General features: G+C 32.9%; 1 protein-coding gene across 6 annotated transcripts in view; it reads right to left on the reverse strand.

Annotated features, from left to right (window-relative positions):
- The window catches only part of LOC143232783 (diacylglycerol kinase beta-like), a 234,384-nt gene that overhangs the window by 148,047 nt on the left and 71,616 nt on the right, over positions 1 to 14,721 (reverse strand). The window contains exon 1 of one of the 6 annotated variants that reach the window (XM_076468634.1): positions 1,206 to 1,288. The exons of the other annotated variants lie outside the window; for them this stretch is intronic. The gene's annotated coding sequence lies outside the window, so the exon portion shown is untranslated. Of the gene's footprint in view, positions 1 to 1,205; positions 1,289 to 14,721 lie in introns of those variants that run through there. 6 annotated transcript variants of the gene reach the window in all.

Consider the following 14,721-nt stretch of genomic DNA (forward strand, 5'->3'; position numbering starts at 1 on the left):
CATAAGACCATTTGCATTGTATATAGTGAGAACTTTCACAGTTCTATGTTGGTTTTCTTAGGATTGAAATATGTCTTGAATCTTGCCAGAAATATTTTTGGTCGATTAATTAATATTTCGGAACAGTCCATTGTTCCGGTAAGTCTAGGCAAGTAAGTCTTAAACACTAAAGGAATAATTTGCTGTACAACTTGCAACTGAATCAAGAAAATGTTGAATACATGAACAGTATCTGTATTTTTTAAATTATACATTATTCGGCAGTGTTATGTATACATACAATTTAGAGTTACGACTGAACTTGAGAATATTTACCCAAAACCGGTTCTCCAAAAACACTGATCTAATTTTGTTTGACTTCAAAAACTGACTTAGAAACGAGGTTAAATTATTTTCTTTTGGCATCCGTGTTCTCTGTTGATTTGTCAAATTTGTGTTTGATGGTTCTCTGTTGATTCATGTCAAATTTGTGTCTTGATGGTTCTCTGTTGATTCATGTCAAATTTGTGTTTTGATGGTTCTCTGTTCGACTTTTTTTTCTAAATTATTCATACCTTCACATAGCTTTTCCCTTTTACTTTTTATCTTTCTTATAGTTTTTACACATTTTGCCTTATTCTCAACCTTTTATTTCGCCACAAGATTTTGGTTACACAATTTCGTTTATAAGTTTCTTAATGGCTCTGACAAACCTGGAGAATTATTTGATGTGTGAAGAACTGGTTATGCTCCACCAGCATGAAAATGTGTACCAGTTTCAGTACTACATGGAACTTGTCTCTGTGCAACTGTTATTTGAACCATTGTATCCTCAATACCAACTATTACTAACTTTTCAGAGCAGGAAGGATTTGTTATTTTATTTTCGTCTAGACTGCTCCCAGTCGCACAGCAATATTTCTGCAAACTTAAAACACTCTAAACATGGTTTCGATACCCGTGATGGGCAGTACACCGATAGCCTATTATGTAGCTTTATACTTCAGTACAAACAAACTAACTAACTGAGCGTACGTTTAGTGCACAAAAAACATTTAGATATTAACACTTTTATTAATAAAGCAGAGAACTATTATAGTTAAACATATAACAGATATTCCAGATGGAGTTGCCAATAAGTTTAACTTCCCCTTTACATTTTCATTACCTTGTTAAGTTGTACCACTTACATAGGAATAAAAATGGATAAAAATTAAAATACCTACTGGTTCAGTTGTTTTTGTTTTCTGGTCTTTTGAATAACATGAAATTTCCAAATACGAATTGTTACTTGCTTGGTGATAGGAGGTATATTCATAGTTTTTCATATATTTTGCCTTGGTAATTTTCAATTCACACAGATCTAGGCAGAATTCATAAAACCAGTTTACGCTACTAGAAAAAAAAAGATTATTAATCCATTTATAAACGTGAGAGGAGTCATCACATTTTTATATAAATGTGAAAATTTTTAAGCATAATTGTATTAGCAAGAAAAATATTTGTTGAATTAAAAGAAGTTACGGTTAATTACTTAAAACAACAAATTGTATACATATATATATATATATACATGTATGTATGTGTTATATATATGTATATATAACACAATAGCCCTGGTGATTATACTGTTATTATTTTTTATAAATAACATTTTTATAAATCCTTAAAATGTAATTTTCAAGGACAGCACTTCTATATCATAGGGACATTTTTAAATAATATAATTTTAAATTATATTTTGCTTTTTTCTATTGTCAAGAAGCTTTTATTAACGTAATTTTAACGTGACCATGTTTTAAGACTGACAGTGGTATAGATGTTTGGTGATAGGGTGCTGCTGGCCGGCTGCCTTTCCTCTGGTTAGTAGTTGAAAATTAAGGACGGTGGCAGATAGATAGCTCTAGTAACTGGTAGCTTTGCCAAAAATACAAAAATGTAAACTTATAAAGTTTTAGTAACTTAACACTTATGTTTACCTGAAGTTTAATTATCTTTTGCTTATTTTGTTTTTTAGTCCAAGTTTTTAGATGTAGGCTAGAAACTTGACCTGTCTATCTTCTTGATTAGATTTCATGTTCCGTCATTTTTAAATCTAAATGCACTAAAACGTGTATTTAGTTGCATAGTTATTGAGATTCGTTTTGTGATAACTTTGCAATATGTGGATTAACGTATAAATTAGAATGAAATTTCGCCATCTGTAATACAATAAATTTTACTATCCACTTATTAAACATCAGCTTAAGCTTTATGATATCCACTGCATTCTGTGCAGCTGATTAGGTAGTAACTGTGGGTCGAAAGTTACTTTCAATCTCTCTGGCAGCTAATGTATTACACTCACATATAAACGACGTAAACTATGACTACTGAAAGTAAATTAGCGGATATTACTTCTTACACATTTCTATAATCAGTTACTAAGAAGCAATGAATTACGTGCTGAGTAAATAATGTTATAATAAAATATTGCCCGGGAGTGTTTATTCTTTTCTGTTGACAATTAAACATTATGATATGAATATATTTAGTGTACACAGTAGGAATATATATATATGTAACTTTTTCTGCTTTATCCTGATTAATGTTGATCTTTCTTATTTTCTTTGACTCACTTATTTTCCTCCAAGTGGACTACATCACCTCAACCTGACACTTCTCTTGCATCACACTTAATCTTCTTCCTCAACAAATTACCATTACCTCAACTTTTCATTTTTTCTCAACTTCATATTTTAAATTCTACAATTCACGCAGCCTTTTCAGAAGGTTGAGCACGTTATATCAAAACAATTCCAAAAACGCAAGTCAATAAGTTCAATTAAACCACACAGGCAATATAACGGCACGGTGAAATGACGTATATGAGACTTACATTTTGACACTGTTTGGCTTTTCTTAGGTAGTGATGCTACAGAAAATTATAGCAGCTCTTTCCACGCAAAATATTCATACACTCAGATCCTAAAAATGTGTTCAGCTACATGATTTATAATTTCCAAGACTTGGATATGCCTTGCAGTTAACAGCATTAGAAAACAAGAAATATGGATCAACTTGGGGTACCAGTATTATACAGTAAAAGGTGCAATAGGTCGTACTTCAGCAAAGCGAGAATTCACTTGCACAATGTTTTGTAGCAAAACTGTCCATGTGACCCAGGCATAATCAAAAAGATTCCTGTCTCTAAAAATGACACAGTCACGTGTACACAAAGAGCTTTCACTCCATTTACAGAAAAGAAAGATCATCTGTATAAACTATATTATCGGAGCATAGCCATGAAAAACCGGCAGTACGTAATAATACTAAATGAAGTGAATGTGTACCTTTACGTAGTGCACAGCATGTTGCAAGACTCTATTCAAAGATATTCATGTTCTTCACTGAACGTTGCACTCTGAAAAAGTTAGAAATCAGGAAAGTTAATACATAGGTCAAATGTATTGTAAACAATGTTCTGAACCCTTTATGCTACAGAGAAATACCAGATTTGTATGGAGACGAAGCGAACAAGATACGAGTTTTCTAAAATAAGGATTACGGGCATGTTTCTTTTTTAACCGCAACATGGCTCCAACAACTAACGAGTGAAGCGAATATTTATGCTATTCCGTACGAAGACATACCGTTAAAGCCGTCTTTTCTGTCTGATCAGACTGTATAAAAGGGCACTGGAAATCTGCCATTTTCATCATACACTAGATGGATTGCGGAAGGCCTATAGGGAGGAGTGACGTGCATTGAACACTATCATCTCAATGACTGAGCCCTTAGCATTGAAAACTACGCTGCAAATCTATTGTCAAGACGCAGATGCCTAAGTAGGTAAAGACTGTAAATGGACTGTAACAACATGGTGAGGCCTTAACTTTGTTTTAATATAACGTAATCAATCCTCTGTATTACTTCTGTCTATCCTCCTACTGTACGGTTTGAGCTCAATTCTTAATATTTAACTGAACTCGAATAGACCACATTTTGCATCAGGTTGATCAATTTATATGTTGTCCTTTTTCGGTTTTTTTCCTGTTATAACACTAAGTGTAAAGGTCTTACTCTTACAATCTAATGTATCCACCAATAAGCACTACTTAAACCTCTTATTTTATCGTTTTGATTCAGACCCTACTACTTCAATAACTGTATTACTTCAACCTCAGATGCGTTTTGTTTTCAGACACTACTACTTTAATATAATTTTCTCCACCAAACTTTACTTCCTCAACCTAACTTTTTCCTACGAGATACATTAATTCAGCCTAATATTTATTCCTAGACCTTACTAATTCACTTTATGTTTGTTCGCGAATCCCACTCCAAAGTGGCGTTTCATTCAAAGTTCTACTAATTCAACCTTTTTTTTACCCTAAACTTCTTTAACCCATTGTTTATTTCCCGACTGTACTATTTATTTCTGTAGACTGTACTATTTATTTCCAGACTGTATTTCCAGACTTTCATACAGTTCAACATAAGCTTACTATTTTTCTTTATCTGTTAATACTTCAACTTAATTTCTTTCTAAACCGTATTTTATCAACCGAGCATTCATACTGTATTACTTCAACTTAATGTTTAATATCTCATTTAATAATTCATCATTTCGACTTAATAGTCGAACTTCTTCAAGTTCTACTCTATCTTCTTATTGATTTTTAACATATTCCAATTAACTTATCTAGCCCAAGATTGTACTACTGAAATATAATATTTCTGCCTTATTATATTACGCCAAATTAATATCTCCCTCTATACTACGATAGGGTAACTAACACCAGTCTACACAATTTCCAGTGGTATTCACCTCCTGTTTCTATTTATCTCTAAGCTATAATGTACTGCTACAACTTATTGGTTTTGTTTGTGATATCCTGTACTACATTTACATATGAACTTAAATATAGTTACAACTATTATTATTTCCATAATTCAGTTAGACAACGTTTAGTTTCTGGACTGTACTATCCAAACTTAACGCATAATTTGTTTGTCTTTATTTACATGAGTCATCAGTAACATTCATTAACACCTACACCTACTGGTTGTCAAAAGATATGTAATTGAAAGAAAGAAATTATTTACATTACCAATTTTTAGGTTGAACATTGGAAACGAACGTTGCATTTCTTTAACAAATGTGTAATATATTATACAAAATATATAAAAAATACTAATTTTCTTTTATCTAAACAACGTGGTTGTGTCAAATTTAAAGTTGTACTTGTCTTTTTCTAACAAGAGTTTAAACCAGTATTTGTCTTTTATCCTAAGGCATAGAAGAAAAAATAAAACGAGACCAAATTTAGTTTAGCCCTACTTGAAACAACCTTCTAGCTTTTTAAAATTAATAACAACTGTCTTTGCTTTTGTGATTGTCACAAGCACAGTTACCTTCATGCACGTCACACCCTATTTCTACGAATGAACGATGTCACTAGAGGGGGCATCAAGTGACAGATTACCTTCTGAAACATGAAAGAAACATGTTAGGCAAACCGCCCTCTACAGGGGGCTGTCACATTTAAGAGTCAGAGTCGGGCAATTCGAATCCTAAGAGAGTTAAGACTCAAGTAAATAAGCTTATCGCTGTCGGGATACCTTTAAAAATAAAAATCCTTGACCCCCTGGGTTGTTACAGGTTTAATTCAATTACCTTGCTGTCGGTTATGTGAAGGAAATAAAAAAATAAACACGTTTGGAAATTATATTTCTGTTTTGCAGAAAATGATATCCCAGTAATGATTTCTGCAAAATGTCATTACTTATGTCTTCTTCATACCTTTCCTGGGTGGAAAGTAAGCAAAACATATAGCAGTGTTTGCTTTTGAAGACATTATTTATATTTATTTAAAAGAAAAGTGTAATGTTTATATTGTTATTATTTAGACATAGTCCATTCTTATTACAGTATCTGTCCATCTATTAAGGCAAAGGAAAATTTTGTCGAATATTTAATATACAACAAACGTTTGTTGTTGTTGTTTTTTCTTTGACATAGGTTTGATAAAAGTGCACCACTGTGATAAATTTAATCTTGAGTATAGATTTAAGTATTTTCAATCTCAACGACATCTGCGCGTGTGGACAGTCAGGTCAGAGAGTCCTAGTTTAACCTTGATAATAGCCATCTTTATTAATAATAATCGATCAGTTGATTGATTGATCTTAGAATAACAAAGATTTAACTTGTAAAACGTTGTCACAAACTTGTGCCAGTAAAACAGAAATTTTATTTTTGAGTTATTGACGAAGAACTTTGTCAAAACGCACAAAAATCTTTGTTTTAGAAACTAGTGAATGACAAATCATTGCATTCTTTGCAGATGCTAGTAATGCGTAATACGGTGTCATGTTTCGAAAAAATACATTGAAAACCTTGCTGCAAAATATAAAATAAAATAATGACCGGGAAAATGTGGGCTATTTTTTCCCATATGATCTGATACGAACTGCGTTGAATTCGAGTAAAAGAGTTTCATCCCTCGCACCAAACACGCTCGCCTTTTTTAAGGCCCGGCATGGCCAAGCGTGTTAAAGCGTGCGACTCGTAAGCTGAGGGTCGCGGGTTTGCATCCCCGTCGCACCAAATATGCTCGCCCTTTCAGCCGTGGGGGCGTTATAATGTGACGGTCAATCCCACTATTCCTTGTTAAAAGAGTAGCCCATGAGTTGAGGGTGGATGGTGATGACAAGCTACCTTCCCTCTAGTCTTACACTGCTAAATAAGGGAATGGCCATCGTGCAGCTTTGCACGAAATTCAAAAACAAATAAACATTAATTCTAATATTTATTCAAAAACCAACTAATCTAATTAAAGTAGTTACGAAAAATACCCAAGAAATAACCCAGCTAATGGTATCACATTATGGTATCATAAATACACAGTAGAAGAAACCAAAACACAGTGTAACACAGTGTTACTAATGCCAAAGGTTTGGACATGTAGTAGCAGCATGCTGAACAACTGCGCGCTGTGTAGGCTGTGGAGAAAATCACCACATATTACAGTGCACCAAACTAAACCCCAAACCTAAATGCTGTAATTGTGGGGAAGAACACACGGCTAATTACAAAGGATGCCAAAAATACAAATCTATTAAAGCACTCTTATATCAACTTAAAAATCCAAACATGAACAAGCCTCAAACAAACAAAATCCAAGAACAATCAAAATCAACTACTACTCAAATACCACAAAACACAAACACACAAACAAACTCATATGCTGCAGTAATCAAGAAAACATCATTCATGCAGGAAAAATCATCAACAAGTAATGAAGATTTATCTAAAACAACTGAAGACACACACAAAACCACTCAATGAATATTGAAAACACACTAACTAATGCCATTACTTCCACCTTTTCTGAAATATTCACAGAATACACAAATCTTAATAATGAAAACAACCTAACATATAAAATCATTAAAATAATTATGAAAAACATCGAAAAATAACATACATAATGAACTCTGTTAAACATGGATAAATTCACAGTATTACACATTAATATCCAGAGTGCTATTGCTTCTAACACCTTTCCCCGTTAAATTTGTATATCTGATAAAATCAAATTTAAATAATATTAATTAATAAAATATGCATAAGTACAACAGCCACCTACGTAATAGGCATAAAAAAAGAAAAGTATAAATGGACATTGCCCTGAAAAGAACCAGTCTAATGTTAATATTAATCCATAAAATTCAGTCAATTCCAACAACGCAATGGAAGGAGGAAGAGGTCTCGGTGTACCTGACCCTCCTGGGTATAAAAATTGTATATACCCAAATACCAACACAGAGGAGTTTTTTTAATATTTATTCAATTTAGTTTGTGTTTGTGACAAAAGTACTTCTATACAATATTAGTTACTCCATTGAGTAATCCAATGACAAGCTTAACAACTAGCAAAAACTTGCAGTCACATTGGTATTTGTTCAACTAGAACTCTACAGTTTATTTGATTGCTTTTCCTACGCAATTTTAAATATAGTGAAAAGGTTCGGCCACGTAGTGAATATTTTACAAATTTGTTGCTTTGTTATAAGTATTATATTAGAGTAAACAATAAAATGTAGGTGATGCTAATTTTCAGAAGGTGAAAAAAGCAATGAACGAATTTGATTTAGTAAATGCTAAATTGATGACAATAACTGTCGTTAAATCGAGTAATTCCAGTTAACTCAATCCATGGCCCCTATACAAGTTGTAATATATCCTCTTTGAGTGAAAACCGGCTACTCATTCTATATTACGTCATCCAGCACTTAACAAAGTAATAAAAGTATCGAAGTTACGACCCAACAAACTATACTTCTTTCAGATTTTCTATGGCCTATTTTGAAAAATTCTCCAAAGCTGATTTTTTAGATGTGATTCAAAGATTATGATCAAGTGTGACGAATATATATTATGTGTATCAGTAGTGAGCATGTACTAAGTTTCTATCTCTGTCACTCACAGTAGCACAGCCATATGTCTTTGGACTCACACCGCTAAAAACCGTCTTGGACAAAGCACATATAGCCCATTGTGTAGCTTTGTGCTTAATTTAAAACAAATAAATAAGCAATCCATCTCTGTTTTTTAATATCATTGTTAAAATAACTAACATGACAACAAAGAGTTGTCTTTGTCTCGTAAGTTGTCTTTACGTCTTCTCTTAAACCAAGGGAAGAAATATATAATGGACACAAACTGTCTTTAAAATGTTGATTATGAGATTAATAGCAGAGATAATAGCATAAATAAAAACATATTTAGAAAATAAAAATAGTACAATGAGAAATACGTGGAGGTACGGATAAATTTTATATTCACAGTTAAGCCAATGTATTGGATCAATATAGTAAGATAAATTAATCATTGGTGAAGCACTGTGAACAGGTCCATTAAAGAAAAACACATCAAGTACATTTTTAGAAAGTTATTAAGTGGTAGAAGTAACTTCATTGGAAGATTATCTTTTAGTTTGGCAAATCACTGATAATAGAATTTTCTTTTGGAAAAAACCTCCAGTGATGTATCGTGTACGAAAATATATTTGACTATGGGCGGGAATGTGAGACGATCATACAGTTCACTAATAGAAATCTGTAACTTTATTTCAAAAACTAGTCGAATAGCGTACTGATTCTCAGTCCTTCGACTGTCGTAAAAATAACTCCAGGTGAAACAAGGGTGGATGATAGTCTCGAACGAACGAAGTGAAATATTTTGTTCAATTCTCTAGGTTGACCCAGACAACTTTTTCGGAATGTAAGTACACTGTGCAATTTTGTGAGCAAGTACAGATAGTAAGCTTTAAAGGACAATTTTCTATCGAAAGCAACACAAAGGTAGTTAAAAGTAGAAGAAAGATGAAAAGAAATGTCACTGAAGGGAACATTAAAAGTTTAGTGTTGCAACACTTGTATGCTTTATCTTGATACTATTGATGTTTAGACACCATTGATATGTGAGAAACTGATTTAAGCGGTCAATAGAAATTTATTAATAAAAGCCATGCTAAAAAGGATGCAACAAAAGCAATGTCGTCAGCATATGGAAAAAAACGTTAATATCTGACGGCCGTTGTGTGTTTGTTACAAGTAGCAGCGAGAGTAGCCTTGTGGTTGCGAAATGGTATAGGAAGCATGTATTCTATAGAACAAACGCTTCTTGGTCTCTGAAGATAAAAATTGATTAGCCTTACAAAGCTTGCACTGAGGAACATTTTTCAGTCTTTGTAGAACAGACATTAGTAACAGACTGAATCAAAAGGTTTTTTCAAACTCAATAATCAAGGATGACCGGTTGGTATTGAAGCGTCTGGTGATACTTTCGAAACGTCTGAGTAATTGGTCATGAAATCAAAGAGAAAGATAAAAGTATGTTTGATTGGATGGTAAAGATCGACGTTCGGGAATATAGGATGATGTAGTTGTGTGACAACAATGCGTTCAAACGTCTTACTTAAAACATTGTGAGGTTATCTGGGGTTCCCGCTGGGATAGCGTTTAATCTACGGATTTACAACGCTAAAATCAGAGGTTCGATTCCACTCGTTGGACACAGTAAATAGCTCGATGTGGATTTGTTATAAGAAAAAACACAAGCTGATTGAGCTGTAAGAATGAGCATCACTATCATCTTTATCGGGTTTATACAAGAGTAAAATAATAGCAAATTTGGAAGACATTTAATAAGTAGAACAGAAGATAATATCCAAAAGACTAGTTTCTTGGTTCGCCAATTCTTCTGACTGACGCGTAAAAGTAATGTTAAATAAAATAAATAACATTATTAATATACAATCTAGGGGTAATAAAAAACAACAACAGAGTCTCATCCTAACATAGCTAATAGACATAATTCTGGTTTGTAATGATTGGTAAAATGTTACAGTTCATGAACATAATCTAGTTTAAACAATTGTTATTCAAGTAAATGATAATATAAATAACGTCTCGGTCATTACTGTGTCAGCACTGGATGTAGCAGATATAGTGCTTATGTATTCGTTAATTTCTTTACCAAACCAAAATCTGTATTACAGTAAAGAAACGATGACGTAAGGTCTAATGTACTCGTTGATTCGCTACATCTGTTCTAGCAGACTAGCTTCTCTGCGTGGAAACATAAGCAAAAATAAAGCAGGCCTTACACAGTGGTGGAATGGAAGTATTATGTTTCGTTTTGACGTAGAGTCTTTTTTACTCGCCACTACTACGTTTCCGTTGCTTTTAATAACCTGTGACATACCGTCACTCCGCCCCTCTAATGGCTCGGCAGTAAGTCTTAGAGAATGCACCGCTAAAAACCGAGTTTCGATACTCGAGGTGAGCACATCACACACAGTCCGTTGTGTAGCTTTGCACTTAACAACGAACAAATAAAATATTGTCACAATTAATAAGCTGTCACTATTCAGAATAACAGTTTGTAATGATTTAAACAGCACGATAAAATATCACAGTTTACGAACAAAAATCTAACTCAGGCCAAACCAATTGTTGTCTACGTAACTGATGGGCCTCGGTATTTGACGAAGGCCTCGTTGGCATTCGATATAACAAATATAGTATTATTTTCCTTTACTTTTACTCACAAGTTCTAATATAATTGTAAAGTATAACCAATAAAATAAAGAAACTTTACTGAGTTTGTTGGATATGGATGTGTACAGTATCATCTTGTTCTGATACATTTATTTATTTATTCTGTACAACATTTATTTTCTATCACTGATTGTGTGCTATATTTTAAAATAAGTTAATGATATTTGTGGTATATAGTATATAAGTTGGTGATGTAACAATTATATATGATATAATATTATATCACAATAACACTGATAATATTTTTTTAAATAAATACTTTCTTTACCAGTGGCTTAGCTGTAAGTCTCCAGGCTTATGACGCTAAAAATAAACTTTCCATTCCAGTGGTAAATATAACATGGATTACAAACCCATTGTGTAGCCTTGTGCTTACCAACTAACAAACCTATACTAACCCAATACGGTTTTCCATTAAATATTTGCACTCAGTTTGAAAGCGGATAACTATAAAGTTTTCATCTCTGTACTCAAGCTGTTTTATAATAAGCTAAAGGTTCTTATGTATGTCGAGACTGGAAGTGTACTTGATTTTCATCGCTGTACTCAAGCTGTTTTATAATAAGCTAAAGGTCCTTATGTATGTCTAGACTGAAAGTGCACTTGGTTTTCATCTCTGTACTCAAGCTGTTTTATAATAAGCTAAAGGTCTTTATGTATGTCTAGACTGAAAGTGCACTTGGTTTTCATCTCTGAACTTTTGCTACGTTTAAAAACACTATATAAGTCAGAAAAGCCAAAAATGGGCTTTTAAACAGAGACTTTAATAACAAATATTCTCCTATGATTTACTACCATGTAAATCATAATACTTAATTGGCATGTAGATTTTGCATTTTTCAATTTACTCTTCTATCGGAGTATTAAATATTACTGAAACAGTTTGTAAAATATTTATTCAGATAACAAGTTGTTATTTTGTTCTAATAAAACATTGAATGGTAATTTTATGTTCGTTCTTTACAGAAATGTTAGTTTACCCAACTAAATAAATCACATATTACTGCCTCGAAAGTTAATTCAATCCAAAATACGTGTACAAGCCGCAATAAGTTTTTCTTTGATGGAAAGCGGCTACTAATCCGATGTTACGTCAGCTAACACTAAACAAAGTAATAAAAGTCTTGAACCTACGAGCTAACATAACATACTATATTTCTTTCACTTTTTATTATTATTTTTTCCCTATTAATTGGTGTGCAGGAAATTACCCGGGTTTTCTGAGAAAAGAATGCAACACCATTTAACTAAAATAGGGTATAGTAACCGAATACAAGGGGTCATATGTTATCGAACTTTGAAATACTTTGACATGTGATTTCTATTGTTTTACGTTGGCCTCGCTGAACTCATGTAATTAGAACTTTTGAAAACAATCGAAATGTTTAAAATCCATTCAAACGTTCTATAATGTCCCAAGGGAGCAGTTTTACGTTTCCCGAGAAAACCTCCTATGTAGATAATACACCTCGCTATCAACAACTACGTGCCCATTTAAAAAATAATGTTAGTGTTGAGACAAAACGTGATTAAATAGGTAATGAATTACAGCTGCATTTCTTTTAAAGGTGATATGGTATGTTTAACAACAAAACAAAAATCACCGCGATATACTGAAGATAACAAACCAGAACTGACTGTAGTATATTGTAGTTAAGGGAATGGCCTTAAATGACAAAAACAATGTTATGTGAACAACGTCTGACTTCAGCCAATAGGCGTGTACAGAAACAATACAATGCTTGAAAATAAAGAAATTATTGGTTAGTTTAAAAGCAAGAAGGTCTAATACATTATTGATGTATTAGAAATTTACGTGCAGCGAACAAGTATCAATTTTTTCAATGATTTATTCCGTGCTTATGTATATATTAATGTAATTCTAACAGATCAAACACTGACACATCTTTACACAAAATGCTCTAGATTTTTGTATTAATATCGTGGTAGAAAGTTTGAGTATCAGTTGTGTTATCTATATGTATAAAGCTGATATGTTTCAGTAGCTCAGACATAGTATCGTGAAGTAGATCGTATTTAGATTTAAAAATGAGTTTAATAAGTGTCCAGTTTAACTTTAATGCCTTCTTTTCAAAACTTCTTTAAAATGTCATTGCAGATCTAAGTCCGATCTAAGCATATATATGAAACGAAAAAGAGGTTTGGATTCATATAATTCGGAGCTACATTCACTGTTTCTTATACTACTGTAGCGCATCATTTATCAGACTGCTAATAACACCAACCTAGTTTAACATCCTTATGGTTAATACCATGAAGTATATTGAACAAATAAGTAACGAACTATACAATTTTGTATATATATATATATATATGTATATATATTTTCGACTTTACAGTAAAAAAACAACTTGGAAATTTATTATATATATATACGGTCATGTGGTTATGACAGAAAAAGCTCCTAAGATCGCTGTTAATTTATGAGTTGCTCTAAAGGAAACACTACTACAAGTTTAAGAAGTTTCTAAAAAAATCCTAAGCTAGCATCCGAGAATAAAATCAAATAAAAAAGACGTCAGTTTTTAGCTCCTGGTTCCGAGACAAAACAAATACAATAAATAGCTTGAAAATCTTAACAATCTTCTTTGATACTTCTTCCAAACTGCAGTACATAAAAGACTTTTTTATAAATGCCAGTTATTGGGTTCTTCAAAAAAGATGCAAAACCATTTAGTCAAGACAGTTCACAAATCAGCTGCACGTAACCGCCCCATAACTAATGGGTTGCTAATAAATAATCCTAAAAGATCAGGTAACAAGTTACGTCCTATCCGTTACTTGTTGAATAACCTCATGAGACAATGTTTGGTATTACAACAGAATGCTTGGTAGATTCGTAGGTCAGGCATTTTAAAATCAAGTGGTCAGTTAGGTGGATCGGTTGCTGAATGATCAGATAGTCAATATTAACCATGAGGCAATTATTTTATTACATCATGGATCACCTATTGTATCACCCAAATTATCAGAGTTTATTAATTCCTAAGTTGACCACGTGCAATGAGACGGATAATTGGTACACATCAGCAGCTATTGTTTCTGTTATCAGATTAAATCTTGTCTTATAATAAACAGCAACCTTAAAAGAAAAGTTTTATTTAACTGAACGTTCCAAGAAAAAAATAATATTTCCTGTAATTTTTCTGGTCTAACATCAAATATATCAAAGTGCGAGAAACTTTATATCTTGCAATTCTGTATATATTCTGAAAGTCCCAGACTTGGCATGGTCTGGTGGCTATAGCACGCGACTAGCAATCTGAGAGTCGCAAGTTTGAATCCCGTCACCAAACAAGCTCGCTCTTTCAGCCATGAAATGTGACAGCCAATCCTTGATAAAGAATAGCTCATGAGTTGGCGGTAAATGGTGTTTGCTAGCAGCTATTATTATTAAATTAGGAGTGCATATAGCACTCGAGTAGCTTTGCGCAAAATTCAATAAACATGCAGAAGGTCTCATGTTTGATTATTTGTTTTTCAATTTCGAGCAAAGCTACACGGGGGCTATCTGCGCTAACCGTCCCTAATTTAGCAGTGTAAGACTAAAGGGAAGGCAGCTGGTAATCACCACCCATCGCCAACCTTTAGTTACTCTTTTTACCAACA

This window comes from Tachypleus tridentatus, chromosome 11 (assembly GCF_004210375.1).
Source record: "Tachypleus tridentatus isolate NWPU-2018 chromosome 11, ASM421037v1, whole genome shotgun sequence".
NCBI lineage: Eukaryota > Metazoa > Arthropoda > Merostomata > Xiphosura > Limulidae > Tachypleus > Tachypleus tridentatus.